Here is a 23,822-nt window from a genome sequence, read left to right on the forward strand (position 1 = left end):
AATTTGGTAAACAATACTGCGATGGAGAGATATCTGATAACATGTTCAAGGAAAGGTGCTTGAAAAACACCTAGCAAAGCTGGAATCTCAGGCCTACTTATTTGGCTATGAACACACTGCCTTCCTGAGCCATGCAGTAATCAGGGGATCATTACCTGTGAATACATGCCATAAGTCATTTGGAACACAAGCTCAAAAGATGGTGTGTGTGTGTGTGTGTGTGTGTGTGTGTGTGTGTGTGTGTGTGTGTGTGTGTGTGTGTGTGTGTGTGTGTGTGTGAGTCAGTGTGTTTCACAATGCACTAAACTTTTCCAAGTGTACCTTGGGAAAGCCAAAAGAAAGTCAGCAATCTATGAAAAGTTTAAACCTAAAATAGATGTGAGTTATTTTTGTCTTTTAAGCCTTTTAACTCAAGGCAAAAGGGGTTTAGAACTAAATTTGGAAAGCTTGTAATTGTACATTACCCCAAAGAAGCATTGATGGCAATGACTGGATTCTGCAAATAAAGCTGGTTCTTCATGGTCTGAAGTGCTGACACTCACAGCCATCTCTCAGTTGACAGACCCGAGTGGATAGCCAGGCCGGTCCTGGAAGAAGAGATTAGGCAGCTGGGAAACCACTCTCGACTGCAACAACACATCACCATAACGTGAATAAATCAATAAAAAAAATCAATTAATAATGATAAATCAATCAATCCCACTATGTGATGCTTGGGGATTACCCTAACGAGGCAGCTATTATGAGGTCATACTCTCCGCACTCTCTAGCAGAATTAGGCCATGCCATGATTGACAGGTCTGACTGTTTTGCTCAACTGAAGAGGGGCCATTGTAGCCCAGAGAGGGCCCCTCATTCAAAAGGGGTTTCTTAAATGATGACACTTGACATGCACGGTGCTATTCTTGCTAATGGGAGCGAAAGGTACAGACAAGTTAAGAGAAAAAAGAGAGAGAGAGCAGTTAGAACACAAAACTAGGAGATGGGCTTAAAAAAAAAAGCTTTAGGACAAAAAAAGGGCCCTTTAAGAATTATTGCTCTTGTCTAAGGGAAAGAGCCTCAGGGTTAGAACTGGGAGAAGGCGGAATGGAGTGGTGTGGAGAGCGGAGCAGGAGGAGGGCTTGAATCGGACCAGCGCTGGGACACAGTCTTGAAAGCCCATCCTTCTGCCGGCTGGAGCATGTGGCGAGGGGAATACCAAGCTCTGCGAACAATGCCCAGGGGCTGGGGTCAGTACGGCCAGGCTTTCAGAGTGGCCCCGGCTGGGGGAGCGGAGCGCTGAAGCGGCCAAGGCCCACTGCGAGACGCTACTCAACCGGGCGGCCGGCGACTCGCACCGTGATGAGCGGAAAGCTGTGGTGTGTTACAACACCGGCTCTGACATTGTCCTGCTGGACTGCCCGGCTCACAGGTGTGCTCGTAAAACAGCACCTGCCCGTTCACAACTCATACTTTTAGTGCTTTGCAGGTTTTTTTTCTTTTTGGTTGTTTACTTTTTGGTGCTAGATAAACTGAGTTATCTCAGTAAATGAACCATGTATTATATAGCCTACCTAATGTGATGTAATATTCATGAAATATGAGACGTTTCTGTACTTATTTCTGTTTCTTATTTTACAGTAAAATAAAAAAAATCTATGATATTTCATAGTAAACATGCATCACAAAGATTGGATTTAATTAACAAATGCTGCACTATAAATGCAGGGAGTTTTACTCTACATTCTCCTCAGAAAAAGGCTTCAAGTGTATCGCTGCAAACGGTTTTGTCCTAGTATAAAGGCAAGTTTCAACATGTTGATTTCTTAGTCTCTTCAAGGCATTAGGTAGGCATTAGGCCTTAGATAGATAGATAGATAGATAGATATATAGATAGATAGATAGATAGATAGATAGATAGATAGATAGATAGATAGATAGATAGATAGATAGATAGATAGATAGATAGATAGATAGAAACTGAGATGCATAAAATTTTATGGCCTTACTTCTCACTATATACATCCTGCAATGAGGCTGGGAACATATTATCATCTCAAGTACACACAAAGTTGAAGGCTCTCTCTCTCTCTCTCTCTCTCACACACACACACACACACACACACACACACACACACACACACACACACACACACACCAGAAAAACTCCCTCCAATTTTTCAATCTCAGAGTCTTTGAACAGATAGGAGACCCTTGAGTCTGACTTTCTGTTTATTCCAAAGAGGAGATCACATTTTTATGAACACTTCTTTATCATTAGCTTTTTTCATGTTTGTGGTTAACTCCTCAAAGCCACAGTGGAGATGCAAGAGTAATAAGGCTTGTTCCTGATTACTGTAATTGCTTTGCAACATAAAAATCTTATGGTTTCCTCAGCAATAAGAAAAAGCATGTATTGTAAAAGAAGCCTTTTGATCTTGACACTTTTAAAAACCAGAAACGCTATGATGTTCACAATGGAGTAACTTTAAGGTCTTTTGTGGGATGACAGCAGAAAAACATGAATGGTCTTTGTAGACTTCAGTGTGGGATGTTGGCATACGTTTCTCTTCCTGTGTAGATGAAGTTAAGATGATAGGCAGAAAAGTAATCAGGCGCTGGGACCACAAACAGATAGTGCTTTGATCTTTGTTTAAACTCATTACAGAACTGCATTCTACACGATTCAGACAACTTCACCCATACAGCGTGAATGCCTGAACCAAACCATTAAGTTGCACATTCAGAGGGAATACAAAAATGTAGCATGTTTCATTTTTGAATTATTTATGTAAATAAAAGAGACGCCCTGAGCGCGTATCAGCAACAAAAACATGGGCAGTCGAGTAAACAAATTTGCTACGAGTGTAATTCCCCAAAAACAGTTTGATTACTGGTTCACATTGTTCTATAAGATCATTTATTTCCATGAGAAATGCCCATACGATACCATTCCATCTACAGTCATTAACCTGACTAAGCCGCTGTCATGGGCTCAAAATAATTCGCACAGCATTTTGCCTCATTTTTTTTTCTTCTGGGTAATTTTTCAATAATAAGCACTCCTGTGAATAACAGAGCCTCCTTTGTAGCATGGCCCCAGGGAGGCCCTAATCTCTGCCAAGTCAAACAATAGCTCACCGCCCGGCCAGTGCCGTGTGCCATGCCAGGGAAGTGGTGTGAGAGGCACTGCATGTAACGCAGACGCTCTGAACCAAGCGGACACCTGGACCCCTGCGACCTGGCACGCGGTCAACACATCAGTCAGCAGAGCTGCCGGTGGGAGAGAGCGGGACAGGGGACCGGAGCAGGTGAGCCAGGGTCATGCATCTTCAGCCTGGGATCCGATTAGCAGCACCGAGACTAGGCAAACGGCCAGCAAAGCATAATCCTCCGAGTCACACCTAAAATGGGCCTACTCTGAGACAGTATCAGCACCCACCTGGGCTACTGGTTGCAATAATGTAAAGTTTTTTCTTTTGGTTTGTTTTGTTTTTAACCATAAAACATCACTGCATTCACTGAGAAAACAAGCCAGCTGTACGTTTGAGGCTTTAACTAGTCACTTAAAACCAGCAGGGAGTGTGTCATCACTTTCAACAGCATGGAACCAACATGGTTTAGGGAGACAATTAAAAAAAGCCCAATTGCAGGGCCACAGAATCAAGCAGAAGTGAGAGATATGAGCAGCGTCCTTTAATCGAGCCCCTCTGCTTCTTAGCTCACAGTCAAAGGCAGCTGGTTCTTCAGCCGGAGGAAACTCGCGGATAACCGTCGTGTCGGAGGTGAAACCTTTCACTCGGGTTTCCGTTGGCTTGACACAGCCTTGACCAATCGCTTGCTCCCAAGGTCAGAGTCCCAGACATGCTCTCCCCAGCACAGGTTGATGACAAACACATACCAGGTCGCAAAAGGGCACCAGAGTGGTCACATGACCCGCCGTACGTTATCAGTGTTAACTCAGAGGAATTACTGACATGCTTATTATCCAACATGTGTTTGGAGACTGGCAAGTATTTCTTTGTGGCTCTGTAACTGGATGAAACCCCTGTAAATGAACAGAGAGACTTTGATTGTGCTGTCCTGAATATGCTGTTAAGATAAGGTCACAGGCAGAAGAATAGCTGTGAGCCAAAACAACGGGATCCCTTGACACGTACCACATCTGACAGTGCAATGAATGGCTTTCCAAGCATTTGTATGTCCTTAAGCGTTGATATTTCAGAGCAGCGAAGTTTGACTATCCCCGAATGAACCCACAACTAAACGCTTCTTTTTCTAACCCTGCTCCAGAGAACAAATGTCACTTCTAAAGGTCAGCAGCTGTAATGTGACCTGTGTATGGAAACCTTTCTTGCTATTTAGCACACTGAGGTTTTCATAAAAACATACTTATGAAAACTTAAACTCTAGAAAATGCTAACTTCAGTGTGTTATTTAAAATACCGTGTCCCAAATCGTTACTAATCAAAGTGTCTTAAAATTTAAAGAAAGAAAATTTCTGATGACATGTTTATGTCAGTGGATTTTATCAAGATTTTCAGTAAATTGATTTATGTTCCTTCGTAAAAGACTTTCCACAAACAAGGCAAACCACAGTCATGTCTTCCCACACAGAACCCCATTCACTCCAAACACATCCTTCTCTGGAAAAAGAAAATACCTTCTCGGTTCATTGGTGATGTGCTTTATCAAAACAGATTGCTTAACGCTCCGAACATTTACTTTGATGAACCTCTTATTTTTAGAGCCTTTTATTCTAACTTTGTAAGACAAAAACATGCTAATGACAGACTCCAATATGATGCTCTATTACTGTGGAATGACAATTGTCACAAACAGGATTAAGACAGAAGCCACAGCCTACTGGATCTAAGATCTATTTTGGTTAACCACATGTAATACAATGGCCAAACCACATGTAAGTAGGCATGTCAATAAAAGACTCATTAATCAAACGCTGTAGTTCTGTGTTGTGTTTGCTGAGGTTTTCGAAGTATAAATGAGAGATGAGGATATGAAAGGAGACTGAACTGAAAGAGCTTTGCAGCATGGGCCACTGCTGGGATTCTCTCCTCTAAGCCATAGATCTTTCAAGTCTTTATTGGCAAGTCAATCAGGAAGCAATTTGCACTGGTGTGTTCAAGAGTTATTCTGAGCTACTTACTGGCACCTCCGTATAATGTGTATTTTTTAAAAGCTAAAAAACAAGCCAGAATCTTAGTCAGAAATGATAAGAATTTACTTAAGACTGAAGGTGTTCGTGAGAACAAGTAATCTTTGTGTTCTGCTTCTCTGCCAAATATATATATATATACAGTTGTGATCAAATTTATTCAACCCCCACTGAAATAAAGTGTTTTGGCCAGTTTGACATTGATTTTGATCATTTCAGTCATCTTATTTACAATTATATCAAAGAGGCACTTATAAATTAGACAAACATAACATAATATTTATGATGGAATAACCACAAATGTCTTTACTGTGCTCACATCATTATCAGTTTTATTCAACCCCCTAGTGACATTATTTTTTAGTACTTAGTACAACATCCTTTTCCAGTTATGACAGCTTTCAAGCGTGAAGCATAGCTTGACACAAGTGTCTTGCAGCGACCTATGGGTATCTTAGCCCATTCTTCATGGGCAAAAGCCTCCAGTTCAGTCACATTCTTAGGCTTGCGCACTGCAACTGCCTTCTTTAGGTCCCACCAGAGGTTCTCAATTGGATTTAAGTCTGGTGATTGCGATGGCCACTCTAGAATGTTCCAGCCTTTCATGTTCAACCATGCTCTAGTGGACTTGGATGTGTGCTTCGGATCATTGTCCTGTTGGAAGGTCCAACGTCTCCCAAGCCGCAGGTTTGTGACTGACTCCATCACATTTTCCTCCAAGATCTCCTGGTACTGAAGGGAATTCATGGTACCCTGCACACGTTGAAGCTTTCCTGTACCATTAGAAGCAAAACAGCCCCAAAGCATAATTGACCCCCCGCCATGCTTCACAGTAGGCAAGGTGTTCTTTTGTTCATAAGCCTGGTTCTTCCTTCTCCAAACATAGCGCTGGTCCATTGTCCCAAACAGTTCTAATTTAGTTTCATCTGACCACAGTACACTGTTCCAAAACCTTTGTGGCTTGTCCACATGACTTTTGGCATACTGCAGTCGACTTTTCTTGTTCTTTGGAGTCAGCAAGGGGGTGCGTCTGGGCGTTCTGGCATGGAGGTCTTCGTTATGCAGTGCGCGCCTTATTGTCTGAGCTGAAACTTCAGTGCCCACATCTGACAGGTCTTTTTTCAGTTCCTTAGCAGTCACGCGGGGATTTTTCTCCACATTACGCTTCAGGTAGCGCACAGCAGTCGCGGTCAGGATCTTCTTTCTGCCACGACCAGGTAACGTTTCCACTGTGCCCTTTAACTTGAACTTGCGAATGATACTTCCGATAGTGTCTCTTGGAATATTTAACAACTTCGCAATCTTTTTATATCCATTGCCATTCTTGTGAAGAGCAATAACCTCTTCTCTTGTCTTCTGGGACCATTCTCTTGCCTTCACCATGCTTGGAAACACACCAGTAGATGTCTAGAAGGAGCTGAGTATCACAGTCCTTTTAAATCTGCCTAATTGGTGCTTATCATGCTTGATTGCTGCTCGTTGACATCCACAGATGTTTTCAATACCTGATGGAAAACACTGGAATGAACCTCTGTTCTTAGGAGTGGTAGTCGTAAAGGGGTTGAATAATTGTGTCAATGAAGAAATCACAAAAAGGCCATTTAATACTTTATGACAAAAAAAATTGATGCTATCTTAGTTGCATTTAGTTCTTTAACAAGTCCTTGTAAGATTTCATTATGAACACAATTACAAATGTGCACTGAATTCCATAAAACCCTTCGCAGCATTGGGGGTTGAATAAATTTGATCACAACTGTATAATATATCTATTATTTATATATATAAATAATAGTGTGTGTGTGTGTGTGTGTGTGTTTGTATTTATTTGTATGTATGTATATATGATATATATGTATTTTGTTTGTATATCATTTATCTTTCATAATAATGTTTTTAAAACTGTCAAGCTATGTTAAGCTCAGGTGTACAACAGGCCATAATCCCACATTTACGTTTTTCCCTGTTTTCTGATCCTACAGATGGACCACAGAGGTGCTGAAATGCTCAGGTTTGACAATGTGGGCCCGACTGAATGAATGCAGGGGGTCCGAGTGAGCCTGCATGGCCCACATCTGACAGTGAGGCGGCTTTCAGGCAGGTGATGGCCCTTCCTTTCGGTAAGACCCACCGCCTCTTTCATCCCTCCTGTGTGATTGTTGATCTTCAGTTATAGCTTTGAACCCCTGCTCTCTTACTAGTTCCACTAATCTCCAGGTTGTTTACACATGGTAGCCACTCTCTTTTTTGTTAACCTGAAGGTTCAACACGCTGACTTCAAATGAAGTTTGTCTTCTGAGTTGAGCAGGTTCACCCCCCCCCCCCCCCCCCCAACCCCCCGTTCTCACACAGCCCCTATGATGGGGTGTTACAACCAGTTTCTTATGCACAGAATAATAGGAACGCGATATGTTTATTAGAAGGCAGATTAATGTCTTGGCAAACGGCAGTTTTCTGCTCCTACAGTTTGATGTACTGAAACGGGGTAATGGAGAGTGACTAATGATTCTCCGTTGGCCTGTGACCGAGACTGTTCTGGAGCGTGGCTAATTGGTGGAGCTGCAGTAGAACATGTCTGCTAGCCTATACACCTGCACAGGACACACGGCTGGAAATGTGCTCGACTCGGGCCTGCCGAATCGCTTTCTCTCCCGAGCGATACATAAATGGAGAATATGATAGATTTACGAGTGGGGGACACTCTCCTTACCCTTCCACGAGGAGTAGTGCAGGAGTGATCTCCACCCCTGGAGCACCGTCTGGAGCACCAGGACTCATCAGTAACGCACGCTGGAACGTTGGAATGACTGGGCTGTTGGACTCTGTATCTCCAGAGGACATGCAGGGGACTCGGCTGTGAATACGGCCATGAGTCACTGAATGTAGCTTTTCTGTGAACGTGGGGTTATCAGCACAGTCACTTTGTCATTCGTTTAAATTTAAGTCACTGTACTGTTTCATAAGGTTAATGAAGTGTGATAAATAGATGGATGGATAAACTATCTAACATGAATACAGATGTTCTGTATCAAATCTAGTTTGTATCCATTCTTCATGACCAGGACTTCTATTTTGACATATTTACTAAAACTAATTGGAAAATCCGTGTATAGCCACTCAATAGTGTGTAAGACAGCTCAAATTCAGTCTCACCAAATTACTATTGTCTCAAATTGAAACAGAGACATAAATACATACACAGTCTTCTCAAAAGAGATGAAACAACACAAACACTGACATCGGCATCCTTTGAGGCCTTAATCTCACAAGCTAAACGAACATTGCGAGACTTCAAGATTAACTCTAAATTGATAGTCTGGATCCTTAGATGTCTATCATTAATGCTTCTGTTATTAGTGCCTGTGCTCCTTGTAAGATCACTGAGATGCTAATCCTTTTGGCTACATGGAGGACACCAGTTTGGCTGCATTTGTGATATCAGTGTCAAGTCATCGTCTGATGTAGGACAAGCACCGTGAAGCACTTATTCAGAGAATTACAGAGTTTAGGGATTTTTTGGTGTGTTTTTTAAAACCTCCATTCAAACTTTGACCATCATGCTGTGGGGTTTCATTAGATAGTCTCCAGGCTTGCACGACCTATGCTTGGTGGTCTGACAAGACACCAACAACCAAAAGAGGGACTGAAATATAAGCCATGTCCTCAAATTAGTCAAGGTCCAAATCAGAGCGAAGCTAATATTCTGCAGAGACTTTCTCTCCATAACAACTGTAGGAGGAATGTGACACTTTTAGTGTTTAATAAAGAAGAGGTGAGAAACAGAGGAACAAGGACTACACAAGGATTTCACATGAGGAGGATCTTTGGAAGAAAATTAAAAGGGAGGAAGAGAAAGAGTGAGAGAGAGAGAAAGAGAGAGAGAGAATATCATGGTTATGTATACTACATCATTCAAATGACGGTGACACCAGATTTCAACAGTTTTTTGAGTATTTAAGCGCTAGCATGAATCTTATATTGAAAGATTCTCGTTCATAGGTGCTTTTGGTTGTCATTGGTACGTTATGCTACTTTTCACTGCTGTTTGATACATGTGCAGCGATGCCACTGATTTAACTTTCTGCAATACACAATTGTGCACATTTGCATTGTTTCTTTGTTCTGTTCGCATTTGTACTTTGGACCAGAAAAGACTGAAGCCTATTGTTCTGCCCAGAAACCCAGAAACAAACCTCTTACCTCACAACCCAGGTTTACTAAATAAAGAAAGATATAGTGACTCCTGGGTGGCACTCAGGTTAAGGTTCAGGAGTGCATAGGTAAATACCCTACTGGGGTTCAGTTTTGACTGGTGTAAACACCTTAAACAGGTGCTGCAGTGTGAGGAGTAGCTGTAATGTCAGTATTTGTGTAAATGAAGTGTGAGTAGCCATTGCTTTTCAGCCCACTGGCGCCTACTAACACCGTGATAAAACGCACTAAAATTAAAGAAACAAAAAGAACAAATTTTACATTAAAACATTTAAGAGATGCTCTCTTTTGCATATGACAAAGGACCTTTGTCATACCTCATGAGGCAGAGGCCTTAAATATACAAACAATTATTTAAAAAATGTAATCTGTAACCCAAACACAGAGCTGAAAACAAAACAAGACTGTGGGTTCTGTGAAGCTACGCACAAGCATCCAGAGGGAAAAATGGGCATAAAATGATAAATAGTTTCAGACATAATATTGATAATAGACCTATTATTTGAGCTGCCGGGCTTGTAAAAACAGATTTTTTTTCATACAAAGATACTCATTGTATCATGTTACTGCTGGCATTATGGTTATACAACTAGTCTTAACAAAATTGCTTAACCCAAAATTCCTCTATTTATTTAATGAAAGATCACAATAAGACAAACGTTTCTGAACATATTTTAATATCACCAACTAGCTTGTGCTCAATTTTTGAGCATGTGTCTCACACTCGTCTTTCACAGCCGTGACTTTGCTGAAGACAGCAGTGAGACATGAGGGACAGAGACAGGGGCAGAGAGGGACAGAGACAGAAACAGGGTTTTATTACAGTGGGTTTATTAACAAGAAACAAAAACCAGCGGTTGGGGAAGCGTAAACAGGTCACCTGACAAGCGAGGGCTCGAGCGGGACTCGACAGACGCTCGAGAGAGAGAGAGAGTACGGTTCAAAAGCAGCGGAAGAGCGGTGCAAGCTACACTTCACACGCTGGAAGCTGAACGAGGCCAAGGAGGGGGACACCTGCAGAGTTAAACACGAGGACTGGCAGAAGGCAATAGTGAATAGACTGGTGAATCTGAACAGGGGAGCTGCAGTGAAGTGTCATTGGTGCTGGTGTGAGTGGGTTGCTCACTATGGGCTGACCAGTTCTTAGAAATTCCCATATCTATAATATCTGGTCATTAATCAGTAAAGATTTTACAAGTGGCTTTACAGGTGGTTTTACAGGTAAGTTTACAGGTAACTTTCTTTCTTGAGTCTCCACCTGCAGTCATCTGGGAGTATTATGGCATTCCACTAAAACGGAATGTAGCAGCAACCATTACTCAGAAACACCTTTCAGTTTTGTGCACATGTTGAACTCATGAAATTGTAGACAGATTATTCCTTTACAAACCGTTTCATGTTTCCGATCCAGCAACCTGAACTACATTCTTCTTTGAGTGGCTTAAATTGCACAGCATATGCACATTAACTTCAGATCACAAGCCTGTCATTTAGTTCACATTAGAACTCACGGAAATGGAGTCTTAACAAATGCGGGAGTAAACACATGCGATGGGCCTCACCTGGTCCCCTTCTCTCTTTTTTTTTCATTCTGTATCCCACCATTCCTCTGATTTGGGTCAAAACCGACCCAACCTGACAAGAAAAGTTGAGCAGACACTTCAGCATTTATGTCTGTCATTCTCCCACAGCTGCAGGCCACAGCCCAAATACACGCACCGATTACAACATTATAACCTCATCTCCCACTAAGGAATCAGGGCAACTTGTGTATTCACAATACGTAGCCTTGTTCAGGCGGCCATCTTACAGCGGAGGATGTTAGGAGGGAAGAGGGTAGGTGGACAGAATCCATTTTCCTACAAGGCGGCTCCCGTGGCGATGGTTGTAAGGGGAGCCGGTGAACGCTGGAACAAGGAGGTCATGGCTCAAAGGAGAAGCCATTAGTTCCTTGTTCTATTTAAGACCCACTCTCTTGTCCTTTCTTCCTCTAGACCCTTCCCTCCCTAAACATCTTTCTGCTGTTTTCATTTGTTATGAGGTTCAAACCCTGGAGTCAGCTGCACCTTCTGGTAACAACTATTCTCTAATCGCTATTCTCATCCTCAATTATTTCTCATTGCACTAACCCTAATGGAAAAGACGAATGTTGATAAATGTTGATTAAGGTTGACTAAGTTAACAGGATACATGCAACTTCAAAGAACCAAGCACAGAATTCCTGGAAAATAAGATTTCTGTGGGCTCTCCTACTGACAGGGTGCAATATGTGTTGGACATTAACCAAAACTGTGTTCAAGCGCCAGACAAATCCCTGATCATTTAACTTTTTGCAAATATTAAACAATATAATGCTTACTGAAAAGAGAAAATGTAAAGCAGATTAGTGAAGACCATTTACAGAAACACATTTAATGCATTACAATGTAATGTCACATGCATTTCTCCTGTTTAAGAAGTTGTAGGATCCGCTAGACATTTTTACTTAAATAACTTTAATCGCCATGGTTTTCAAGCCTTCCTAACTTACTGGTTGTTCGTTGTCTTATTGTTTGTTAGCGACATGAACTAGTTACTTCTACAGTTCACTTTTTTTCTCTGTAACCGAGCTGAGCAGAGGAGTAATTACCTGTTTCATCAAGTTTCGTCTGTCTGTGTAAGCCTTGGGGAACCTTTGTTTTTTTCACACTACATTGATTGTTCACAAAGAAGTGTTACGTCTCTATTAAGCGGATGTGTAAGTCTGAAACAACTCAGTGCTCTTTCATCTCTGAAACTACATAGTGTCCATGTCCAGCAATGGTTCAGGCGTGTTCAGCTGTCTGGTGATACCAGAATAGTAAAACCCTTTACACAACAGATATCCTCACAAAAGAAATAAGGACTATCCAGGAACTATTTTTTTGTGATCTCTCCCAAGCTAAAAGACGGACGCTGCCCCACCCACAGAAAAACAACAGACTACCGGGTCAGTGGATGAAACATTTGTCACCAGGTCAGTAGCAGAACGCACTTTCAGCTCAGGCCAAAAAAAGACTTCTGCCGGTCTATCCGCAGCAAAAGTGCGAAGCAAAGTGTTTGTTCAGCCTTAGTTCAGAAAGAAAAATAAAATATGAGGAAAGCTTAATCATTCTCAGCAGTACAAGCTACTCACAGCGGTGCCACTTCATATTTCTCCTATCATGATTAGCATACTTCAAGCGCTCAGCCAACATCCTGATGCTAAGTGTCGCTGCCCGGGCCCTATGAGTTGTCTCACACTACTCATCCTACTCTCTCTGCTGTCCACAATTCAGTGACGTCGCTAGGTTCCTTGTTCAATGTGATCTGCTGAACTCCAGTCTCACCAAATTCAGTGATCAGTGATCGCCAGTAGAGCTTCTGATCATGAAAGTGGAGTTTTCTAAGATCCATTGAAAGGACAGGGCTTACCTACATTGAGGAGCTTGACCTAATAATGGTTAGGTGGCAAGGCCAACAGTGTTTGGCCCACGTCAAGAAGGTTTCGTACTATCCACATTAATGACCCAACTCTAGGCCTGAGGAAATAGGCCCGTCTTCAGGAGTGCTCTCTTCGACAGGTTAGAGAAGTTTCCAGATAAAACCAATCAGGACCCCAAGAAACTCTCATGGACGTAGTTACAAGCTTTCCTACAAAGTGTCTTTCCCACCATTCACTGTGTGCAGAGTGCAGAGTGTGCAGACTTTGCAGAGAAAACAAGATCCATAATAACCCAAATTATCCTCTGTATTCTTCGCCTGATACCGACAGAGAGTCACTGTACTAGACCAGATCTTGGCAAACAATGTTCTTTTCACAAGAAGCCTTACCCAGTTCTGTGTGGAGAACAGTGACAAGCACATAGCAGCTCTTTACACTGGATGGCCCTGTGGTGCAGGCAGAACCCTAGGACAGATGATGGCAAGGAGAAGAAGAATGAGGTGCTTCCTGCTGGGACTCCTAAGTGCACAGTGGTCTGTGGAGTGGGCCACAGCCCACATTCCTGTTTTAAAATCTCCAGGCTTCGTCAAACAACCTCTAGATGGAAATCTCTGCATGACCTCCCACACTTCATAGAATTCAACTACATTCCAGAAGAAGGTTGGAAATACCTACCCCACAAGTAGTGAAGCATCACAGCCACGTCCATTCCAGCGTTAAGTACATTCCTCCACTCAACCCGGGAGTTCAAATCCTACTTCTTCTCAGTCATGGCATCCTACAGGTGCACATAGTGAGAGACCAGTGCAGTGGACCTGACAATGCACTATATGTGTAACTCTTTGATCTTAAAGCAAACAGACCCAAATTTGTAAATGTATTCCAGTCGCAGGTTCTTGAAATTGGGTGTCAATCTCATTTCCTGCCCTGCCCAAATAATCTCAGTCTGAACGAGAAGCTGACCGGCAATAGGTGAGGCTCTAACAGTTTAATCAGTCACCGAAGATCACAGCAAGCTTGCCTACTCCACTAAAGACTGTCTGGGAAGTCTGATCTTCAAAACTACAGAGCTTGACAATGAAGTAGCCTTCTTTATTGAGGACAATCAGTTCATTGAATTGATGGATAAAGAGATGTTCATTGTTTAAGTAAACAGCTAGGTGGCTCGACTCCCCCTCCGCATACTCAGATCACGTCTGCCTTACAACAGAGAACAAGCTCCACCATACTCTTGAGAGGAAGAGATGAAACAACACTTCATCACTTTCATGCAGTGAATCATCAATCAAGGTCACTCAGATGAGGTTGCAGATGAGGTTGTAGAACAACGCGTGCGTGTCCATGCGTTTAGTGTCAGCCACTCTCCAGCAGTACTGATTGGGATCTGAGCAACGATACATTCGCAATCCAGGTGGCCACCACAAAAAGGCCATAGACACGCAAAGGAGTGTTCAATACACTGGATTTGGCAACACCTGTATACAAACAACACCCTTGAGTGGGACGTGGCTCTCCCTATTGATGTATGCGTACGTAAACAACAGAGTGAGGAAGATCAGGAAGATCTCAGATCCTAAACAGTGGCACTGCATGCCTACCAGTCAGAATCCGTGACTGTAGAGCGTCCAGATCAGTGTTTGCTGCACTGCTGTCAAATACCAGCTCACCCAAGTTTTGTCAGGTGCTGTTGCCAATGAACAAACACGCTCCCGTGGAAACAGGTTTACGTACGACCTTGTACAGCCAGAGGCTGATGCAGAGCTTAGATTTTACATCACAGTACGCAACAGTATAAACCTGGGCTGTCAGCAGTTTGAAAAGTGCTCTTCATGGCAGTCTCTGAGCCACAGCTGCTCAAATTCAAGTCATAGAGTCTATCAAAGCTGAGGCTATAGTCAACACAGAGTGTAGAGGATAGCATCGGTGTCAGGAAGCTCGCTCAGTGGATAGTTACAAAAGCCTTTGCAGGGATGTATGGTAAGGTCGGGACGTTGGAGCTCAAGGTCACCAGAGACGGGACCTCCAGGACTTTACTCTTCTCATCAAAGCAGCAATGCTCATATCTCCTCGGGGTTGTTACGCTTTCATTGACTTAATGTTTTTAAATATTGCTACCTCATTGGTTGTTGGCAGTCGCATTGAGAGTATGTCCTTCAACATGAAATAGGTCCTTCTACAGGTTTTTTTTTGTTTTACCTCATACACACATTTCCAAACACCAAAAAAGCTTGTCCTGGTCTAAATGTCATATTTCTGAAATTTAAGGTTGAATTTCTCAAAAGTAGTTTACAATAATTTAAATATCACCCCTGTTGTTTCATGATGAGCATCAGCATTCATATAACACTAATATGAAAAGCTATTTAAACTAAATGAGAATTCCTGTGCTAGACCAACTGCTAAGCAAGACATCGGAACTGTTTGTGAGGTCTGTGGTGGTTCATTGAGTGCTGTTTGGTGTAATCTTGATGAGTTATCTAGCTTGTTGCCTCAGATAATGGAACGAATCTCTGCTCGGGCAGCTGCTGTTCGTTAAGCCATTAGCCCGTTTGGTTGAATTAGGTTTGTTGTTCATATCTCTCAGTCTATGACCCCCTTAGCAGCTACACAGAGCCTTCCGTTACGAACATAGAGACATGTCTTGGGGCTTAGCTCAGCTTCTGAGTTCATGAAGAAACACAGCATGATAAGAACCTATAAGCAGACTTTTTTTAAAACGGAGCCTCCCAGATGCTTCTTTTATGCTATTTTTTTTTTGTGTGTGTGTTCTTGTTTTGGTTCTAAATTTTTAGACCTGCTGTAAAATAAGATGGGGCATCTCAGTTTGACTTTGCACATTATTGTGTCAACAGAATTAAAATGAGTTGTAAATGATTCACCCTGAGAGACTTGTCTTTATGACAGCAAGTAGGTTTGAAAAACAGATCAAGTATTTCAAAGAGCGAATGGGATTTTGTTTAATGCATCTAGAGTGCCATTATGTAATGGTATATGACAGATGAAACATTTTGAATGAACAAAGGGGCTAGTGTTCAGTCTGTGTAATCAGGGTAACCTGGGCTTTCCTGAGCCATTGTTCAGAAAGGTAGTCAAGTGGAAGAAAATGATGGCAGATGAGTAGAGAAACACATTTTCTTTAGCACTACAGTGTAGCCTCAGTATTGCAAAGGAGACTTAAAAGACTTATAGGAAGACTTTACTTCACCTTATAGAAAGTTATTACTTTTTTCCATTCTAAGCTATTAAATGATGCAAGTGCAAGTGCTAGAGTTATTATTTTAAATTATTATCAGGTTATTCTGAGTGTTTAGTCAAATGACCAGTTTTAGAGCTGCTTTGTTTACTCCAGTTTACTCCTTTCGCTTCTGTGTTGTAATTTTCCTTCTCAGCCTGGGCTATAGGCCACCTAATCCTGCTGAGGTGTCTTGACCTCGCTGCAAAGCTGAGACCCACGAGCCTGACAGCAGCGGCCCGGAGAGCTGAGCAGAGGGAGGTTCACACTGAGGCCCTGCCAGCTCCCTCTCCTACACTGACCTCGCTTCACCATTCATATTGTCAGTGTGCCGCAAGTGAGGTGACCCCTGTGGGGTTAATCCCTTGACCTTCAGTGCATTAAAATGACTGTTAGTGGATGCACAAGGCCGATCTGTCATCCTCCCCTCCCCACAGGACCCGCTGAAGCTGAGGGGGGTCGTGGTGGGGGTCTGGTTGGGCGTGTTAGCCTGGAGGGGTCTCGGGGGCTGACGTAAGACGTGCCATAGTTGATGAGCAACACGGGACACTCACTCTGGTAAGGGATGAAGTGAGATTTGAAAAAAAAAAAAAAAACAACTCAGTGTGTTGTGTGAGTTTTCACAAAAACTCACAGGCCCTCTGTGTGAATATGCATCTCACAAATGGTGCTCTGGGTCAGATGACTAGAAATGAAAGATTGTGGAGGAAATATAGATTTATTTTGGTCATGGAGCAGTCAAAATTCACTTCTTTCCAATTTCTTTTTTTTTTTTGACTATATTTTTGACTATACATCTTATGTTTTACTACATTTTTGTCTTCAACTGCTCATTCAAGGGGTAAGGGGAGTGTATGATTCTTTAGGTTTGGTGCAGTTCAGTGACTGCTTTGTGTCCACAGGTAACATTTTGTTGTTTTTGGGATTTGCTCTCCTCTTATGAAGCTCATAGGAGATTTTATGGGCCAATAAACCGCTCTCCCCATGTGAAGCTCCGTTAGCACTCGAGTCATTGCAAGCAACGGTAAACAGTTGGAGGACCTTTTCAAAGGAGATTACAGAAGGTCAGGTGCACGTGGACCTTGATTACCCTTGACATATGTTTAACCATTCTGTTACTACCACTGAGGCAACACTTATTAGGACCCAGGAGCAGAGAGGTCATCAGGGTTAAGACCCCCAGCGTTTCAAGCCTTCAATCCACCATATCTGGGCCAGTGAGTATGGAGCTGAATCCACACCTCCTGTGGCTCAGATGATGAGGTTTCAGCTTTGTTTCATAAGACACGTGAGGGTCAACGATTGGCTGGATGCTCATTCGTTAAAAGGACCAATCAGGATGGCAGATGACGGATACCAACCTTGCACTGAGGAGCGGTAGGTTTCCACAGAAACCACAGCAAGCATGCACATGACATGCCCGAACAATTGTCAACCGTTCAAACTCATTTAAGCAGAAAATTTAAGCTTACGTACCCCTTAAAATTTTTGGTTTTAAACTGTGCTTGGTAGATCTCAATGAGCAGTCCTTCACTATAAGAAAAATAGTAAGTAAACCATTAAGTGTATTTAGTGCATTTGAGATAAAAAATTTCAAGTCATACAAAACCCTCTGTTCATCAGATTCACGCATATTCACATGCACAGAGAGAGAAAAAATCGGTAACACTTTCTATGAAGCCTGCATTTATAAGCCACTTATAAGGCTTGATAGAAAGTGTTACCAAAAAATCCTTCAGTGCATGAACCACACAAACATGTCAGCAGCTGCAATAGCTATAGGTCACGTTTTATGAACACCTTCAAACACGAAACAAATGTGCCACATTTGACAAGGAGCCATATGACACTCGTTTACATCATTCATCTCATGAAACACACACTGGAGCTCTTGATATTAATTCCGTGTACGAAGTGGCCATGTCTGCTACCCTGTGTACTGTACTGAACATTGAAAAGTCACAGTCAAGTGGCACTGTAGGTATCAGACTTTCAGTGTGACGCAGGAGACACTGGGACCAGAGCCAAGACGGTGCATTTACACGGAGTGATACCTACTTTGTGTCTTCAGACTAGATACGTGGTTGGAAATAGGGCTTTGCCACCGAAAATGTATTTCAGGGGCCTTGTCAGAAAAAAATGGAAGTGAATGTGGTGTGCAGACACTTGTTACAAAAACAAAGCATTGTATCAGGTTGTTTTTACTTTTCTATAAAGCCTTAGTGTGCAAGACTAAACACAACTTGTGTAGGTGGTTAGATTAATCTGTCTCAAGGTTTCAGATGTTTCAAGTGTCTCACGTGTGAACACTGACGATGTTCCCTTGCATGTTAAAAGAAAAAATTTACTAAAATTTGTTCTTCAAAATTTTACTACACTGACTTTAATCATAAAGAGACATGGGTGGTTTTAAACCTGAAAGACAGGATGCCAGAAAAAAAAAAACTAAAAGAAAGGGTTTCATTGTTTTATGGTTGTAATTGAGATTTTCTTCAGCATAATTTCCCAATAGGTAGTTTACATCAGGAAGGAGGGACTAAGTGAAAAGAAAGGTCTGATGGAGTGAGAAAGAAGATCTGAACATATACAGTATTCAAACTCCATTACATCTCTTTCAAATGGGCTGATCTCAGCATTGACATCCTAAAGCACATCTCTGGCCCACAGCAAGCACAAGAGTGCTTAAAGACCCATGACTCTACTGCCTGTCTTTATTGTAAAAATGTTAACATCTTCATTTATACAGGTAATAAGATTGACTCCACTCCAGGGCTCTGAAAGAAAAAAGTCACAATTACACAATAATTGCAAGGAAAGTAAAAATGTCAGGAGTCACTTCTTGCTTGAGAGGTCTACACATGGGCATCGTGGACCCCATGTTGCCATGCGCCATGTCGTTTTATTTTCATATTTATTTAATTTATCTGATACTTCTCTGATCATTTGTGTATTCGTGACCTTCTGTGCATCCCCCAGTGTTGTTGTGCCCTAATCATGCTGTGTTTAGTTTGGGGTCGTTATGTTTTCCGGGTTGTTTAGATTTAGGTTGGACGAACAGGTAGGTGAGATGCTTTATCTCCTTAGTTGAAAGAATACACAATGGCACACAAAATTGGTCTGTCTTTGATTAACGAAGCACTGATCACAAAACCATCAGAAACCATGCAGGGCAACAAAGATGCAGAGGGGTCTCGCTGTTTCTGTTCATTTGTTCTGTCTCCAGATGCCACGCTATCACGGGAGTGGAAAAGCCTCCTAACTACTGTCACTGGCAACGAGGCTGTCCATGCATCCTAGAAGACACCATCCCTGCATCCTAGGGGACACCATCCCTGTGTCCTGCTCCCTTGAAAACACCATCCCTGTGTCCTGCTCCCTTGAAAACACCATCCCTGTGTCCTGCTCCCTTGAAGACATCATCCCTGCACCCTTGAAGACACCATCCCTGAATCCTAGAAGACACCATCCCTGTGTCCTGCACCCTTGAAGACACCATCCCTGTACCCTATAAGACACCATCCCTGTGTCCTGCTCCCTTGAAGACACCGTCCCTGTGTCCTGCTCCCTTAAAGACACTGTCCCTGTGTCCTGCTCCCTTGAAGACACCATCCCTGTGTCCTGCTTGCTAGATGGTACCATCCCTGTGTCCTGCACCCTTGAAGACACCATCCCTGTGTCCTGCTTGCTAGATGGTACCATCCCTGTGTCCTGCACCCTTGAAGACACCATCCCTGTGTCCTGCTTGCTAGAAGGTACCATCCCTGTGTCCTACTTCCTAGAGGGTGTTGTTTCCACCATACCCCGCCCTGGTGGGGCACTGTGTGTGGGCAGTCCTGGTACCTGCTAACCACCTGCCATCTGCTGATGCCCTGGTCTTCTGCACCAACCTGCCTCCCTCCACCTACCTCCAGCATCTAAAGATCCTCCTGCTCCTGTCTCAGTTCATGGTCGCATCTGGGCTGCTGCTCCTGTCCCCTTCCCGGGTCCTCCTGCTGTCCCAGGCCTTGCTGAAGGTTCCCAGCCTACCTCGTGTTCACCTGTCTTGCTTTCCCTTCACTCTCTACATCTATTTCCCTCTTTTACCTGTTTTAGTTGAGAGCCATTGTATTTGCATGCCCCTTCCAATGGTTCCAGGGTTTCCATTGTTGTATCCGTGTCATAATCTGCCCCATGTTTTAGCCCCGTTCTTTTCTTTCTTCCTCTTCCCCATTGTTTGGTTTCGTGTCTGTTTTCTGGTTTTGTTTCAGTTTGTTCGGGCTCTTTGACGACAGGCCACTTTAACGATGATGATATGTGGATTACCTCTTAGTGCTCCACTCTGCACGTATGTCCTTCCTTCCATTTTGCAAGCTGTTTTATGGCATAACAAAGTTCATTTGACTACCATGTAAAACTTGAAACACAGCACACTGGCGTTCAGCCACTAAGAGCTATATTCATGGGTAATTTTCTCTCCAAAATCAAGAAGACAGCACCTGTGACATACAACAATAAATCAAATTGCACAGTTACTAAAATAACACAGGGTGTATTATTTTAGAAATAAGACAGACACCCTGTGTTAAGGAAATCAGAGGGTTTGTTATTTAGGGGAAACCCTCGGTATTTAACAAATACAAGCCCACTTAAATTTATTACACTCTTGGAAAGACTGCAGAATAAAGTAGTCGTGTTTCCTGCTCCAGAAATCTTCACAAGGCTGGAGTGGAGCAAACCGCAATACAAATAATTTCATTCAACCAATTCCTTTGGGGCATTCAATAAAGGAGTCAACAAATCTGGGGCAAAATCGCGTTTCCGCTCTCTCTTTTCCTTTAATGTGCCAAAACAAATTACTGAATCCTAGACTGAATGATGCGTGTGTACAAAGCGCTGGAGGTTGCACAAGGACACATGTGTAACTAGAAGATCTCACTGAGAGACATATTTAGAATGGGTGTATAACATGAACTATGGTACCCAAAAACAGCCAATTATATTACTGGAGAACCAGACCCAGGGTTCACACCAACATGCTGGAATTGCAATTATTTGTTGAACTTACAGCCATACATCTTTTCCATTTAATTACGTTAGCCTGGACATTTGACTATGCTGGGACACTAAGGGGTTATTCTGAGAGACTGACTATAAAATGATCCCTTAACTCACTTCTTTTGTTTTACAGGGCATCTCGTAACCACATGGTCTAGGAACTGTCTTTACAAATGAATGGCGTTATATTGTAGATGGCGGTGAAAGGCGCAAATGAATTGGCTTGTGGCTTCCTTAGACCCAAAGCAATGTGCTTGGCCACTGGACATGAATAAGGGGACAGTGGATGCAGCGAGGCCTGTCGAACCAGCTCTGGTCACAAGCCCAGCCTAGGGGAGTGCGTAATGACTGCATGCCATCAGCACCCTCATTTATTCAGTGCACAACCTGAGGTTATCTCAGGACATGGAAAGTCATCCGTGTGGTACACCAGAAACAGGCAGCCTCAGGGCCAACATTTTCTACAGCATGGATAAAAATGTAATGTTGTTACACAGCAAAATTTTACTTTGCGTAAAATTTCTGAGCTGTCTCTCAAAACTACATATTATATATGAATATGTTGCTACAATTTTTTTTAAATTGTCCATTTAAATAGCTTGGGAACTTTAGGAACACCACTAACTCTGTGTTGCATATGAGGCCTTGTGGATACAGTGCTGTACTGTACAGTTCACCAGAACCAATGAGATTTTCCCAGAAAACATGACACTGATTTTTGACTTCTGTGAGCCTCTCAGCCCACACCCCGTGCTAAAAGGTCACCTTAACTAGCTTGTCTTCATTCGTTTCCAAATGGGTCCTGGAGGATGGGAGTGAGTCATGGTGCAGTTATGAGGGGTGGTTGACAGGGGAGGCCTGTGTTCAGCCCCACCCACCGAGACCCTCCATCCCTGGAGATGCCTCCATGTGTCCGAACGCCTCTTCAGCTCTGCTGTCCCTGTTCCTGCAAACTTTTAACTCTTCAAACATTCGACGTGAGAAAAATTATATTTCATCTACGTTGTCTCTAAAAATAAAATAACAGACATTATTCAAATAAGTGGGACACTTTTTACACATTTTCTTCTTCAGAGCCTATATTTGGAATGTTGTATTAAGTGTTATGTTATCTGGCTTGAAAGAAGATAAATTAAAAGTGGGTTCTGACCCAAAAAGAATAATTTCTTAGAAATAAATCATTCTAAAGTCTCTCAGCTCATAAAGAGTTGTATTTGAGCACAAAGAATGAAAGACTCGTAGACTCTTTTCCCTGGTTTCATAAAGACATTTTCTATGATAACTACCATCAAAGTGACAGAAGCTTTTATGAATAACACGTCCCACCCTGGCTTGAATAGGTAGTGAGAGTGATGCTCATTGTGAGTCTACTGGTGCGACAGTGGATCCTATAGAGAGGGCGGGGCCATCGCACCGTAGTGATGAATAAGCGTGTAAGGTGTCCGTGCCCTTTGGTGCCCTTCCAGGTGTGGGAATTAAGGGTTAGAAAGCACCCGCAGGGCCTTCACACTGGATCTGATTATATCGCATTATATCTGCGGCTGACGCCTTTGCGGCCATCGTGTGACATTCAGAGGCTACGAGAGTCTGGTTTCATTTCACCACAATGTCTCTGAATACGCTCATACGAGATCATTGCTTCTGTATTCACAAAGACACAGACACAACACATCACTCAAGCCCACGCTCTGAACAGTGTGACAATAAACAGGTTGCTTAGATACATACAGTTCTGGAAAAATACCACTGCAAAATGATCAATTCTCTGGTTTTACTGTTTATAGTTTATGTGTTTGTGTAAAATGAACATTTGTTTTATTCCATAACCTACTGAGAACATCCTTCTAAAAAAAGAAATAAAAATATTGTAATTTAGGGCAGAAAATTACCAACTGATAATAAAAATATACAGTGTTTTCAAACCTCAAATAATGCGAAGGCAGCACATTAAATATTGATTTTGAACAACACAGTACTGTTTTTTTTTTTTTTTTATCTTAGGAAGAGTTTCAATATCAATGTTTGGTCATTAAATTCAGATTTTCAATCACAGCTTTCATGCATCCTGGCATGTATTTTGGTTCAGGTGATCACCTAATCACTACCTCATTATGTAGAATCAGGTGTGTTGGTGTTTGAATTGAACACACATGAGAAAGGAACGGATGCTCTACATGCACACACGAAATGTTGAAGTGGTCTCTTAATTGTTTCCAGAGCTGCATGATGTATAAAACCAAAGAACTTACCTTATGTTACTTTAGCAAACTAGTCGAAAAATAAATGATCTCTGCTAGTGCCTACAGCACTCGTGAATATTAAGTCTGGTACATGAATCATCCTGCCACTTGCACACAGTGTCACACGTGACACGCTGGTGCTGTCGTGCCATTCTTTGAATTCCTTGCAGAATTACAAACGAGCTGGTCAGAAACGTGACAAACACTAAAAGCGTGGCAGCATTCCTCAGACAAGTTTTAACAAATCTCACGTCTTTAGTAAAGTAAGGATCTCAGCTAAATAAGCACCCTAGATGCAGAGTTTGGGCTGCTAAAATGACCATCTTTGAACAGAAGGGACCAACAGAGAACCAGGAGCAGGTTTTAGGGGGACCATGTAATCACGGAGGCCAGTTTAGTTGGCACAAGTTCAATGACTCAGCCCATGACAATGTCTGTGAAAACTGTGGCTTTGTCCTTCTAACACCATAATAATAATAGCACAATAATAACAATAACAATAGCACT

At 42.4% G+C, this 23,822-nt stretch overlaps 1 long non-coding RNA gene across 4 annotated transcripts in view; it reads left to right on the plus strand.

Moving 5' to 3' along the window:
• LOC143511957 (uncharacterized) overlaps positions 1-22,985 on the plus strand; it is a 23,902-nt gene extending 917 nt beyond the window's left edge. The window contains exons 2-6 of one of the 4 annotated variants that reach the window (XR_013130315.1): positions 7,138-7,275; positions 16,199-17,418; positions 19,265-19,793; positions 20,289-20,365; positions 21,209-22,985. This is a non-coding gene — a long non-coding RNA (uncharacterized LOC143511957). Of the gene's footprint in view, positions 1-7,137; positions 7,276-16,198; positions 17,419-19,264; positions 20,366-21,208 lie in introns of all 4 variants that reach the window. The other 3 variants (XR_013130313.1, XR_013130312.1, XR_013130314.1) reach the window with 3 other exon arrangements.
• Positions 22,986-23,822: the final 837 nt, after the last annotated feature.

Source organism: Brachyhypopomus gauderio, chromosome 4, assembly GCF_052324685.1.
Source record: "Brachyhypopomus gauderio isolate BG-103 chromosome 4, BGAUD_0.2, whole genome shotgun sequence".
Lineage (NCBI taxonomy): Eukaryota > Metazoa > Chordata > Actinopteri > Gymnotiformes > Hypopomidae > Brachyhypopomus > Brachyhypopomus gauderio.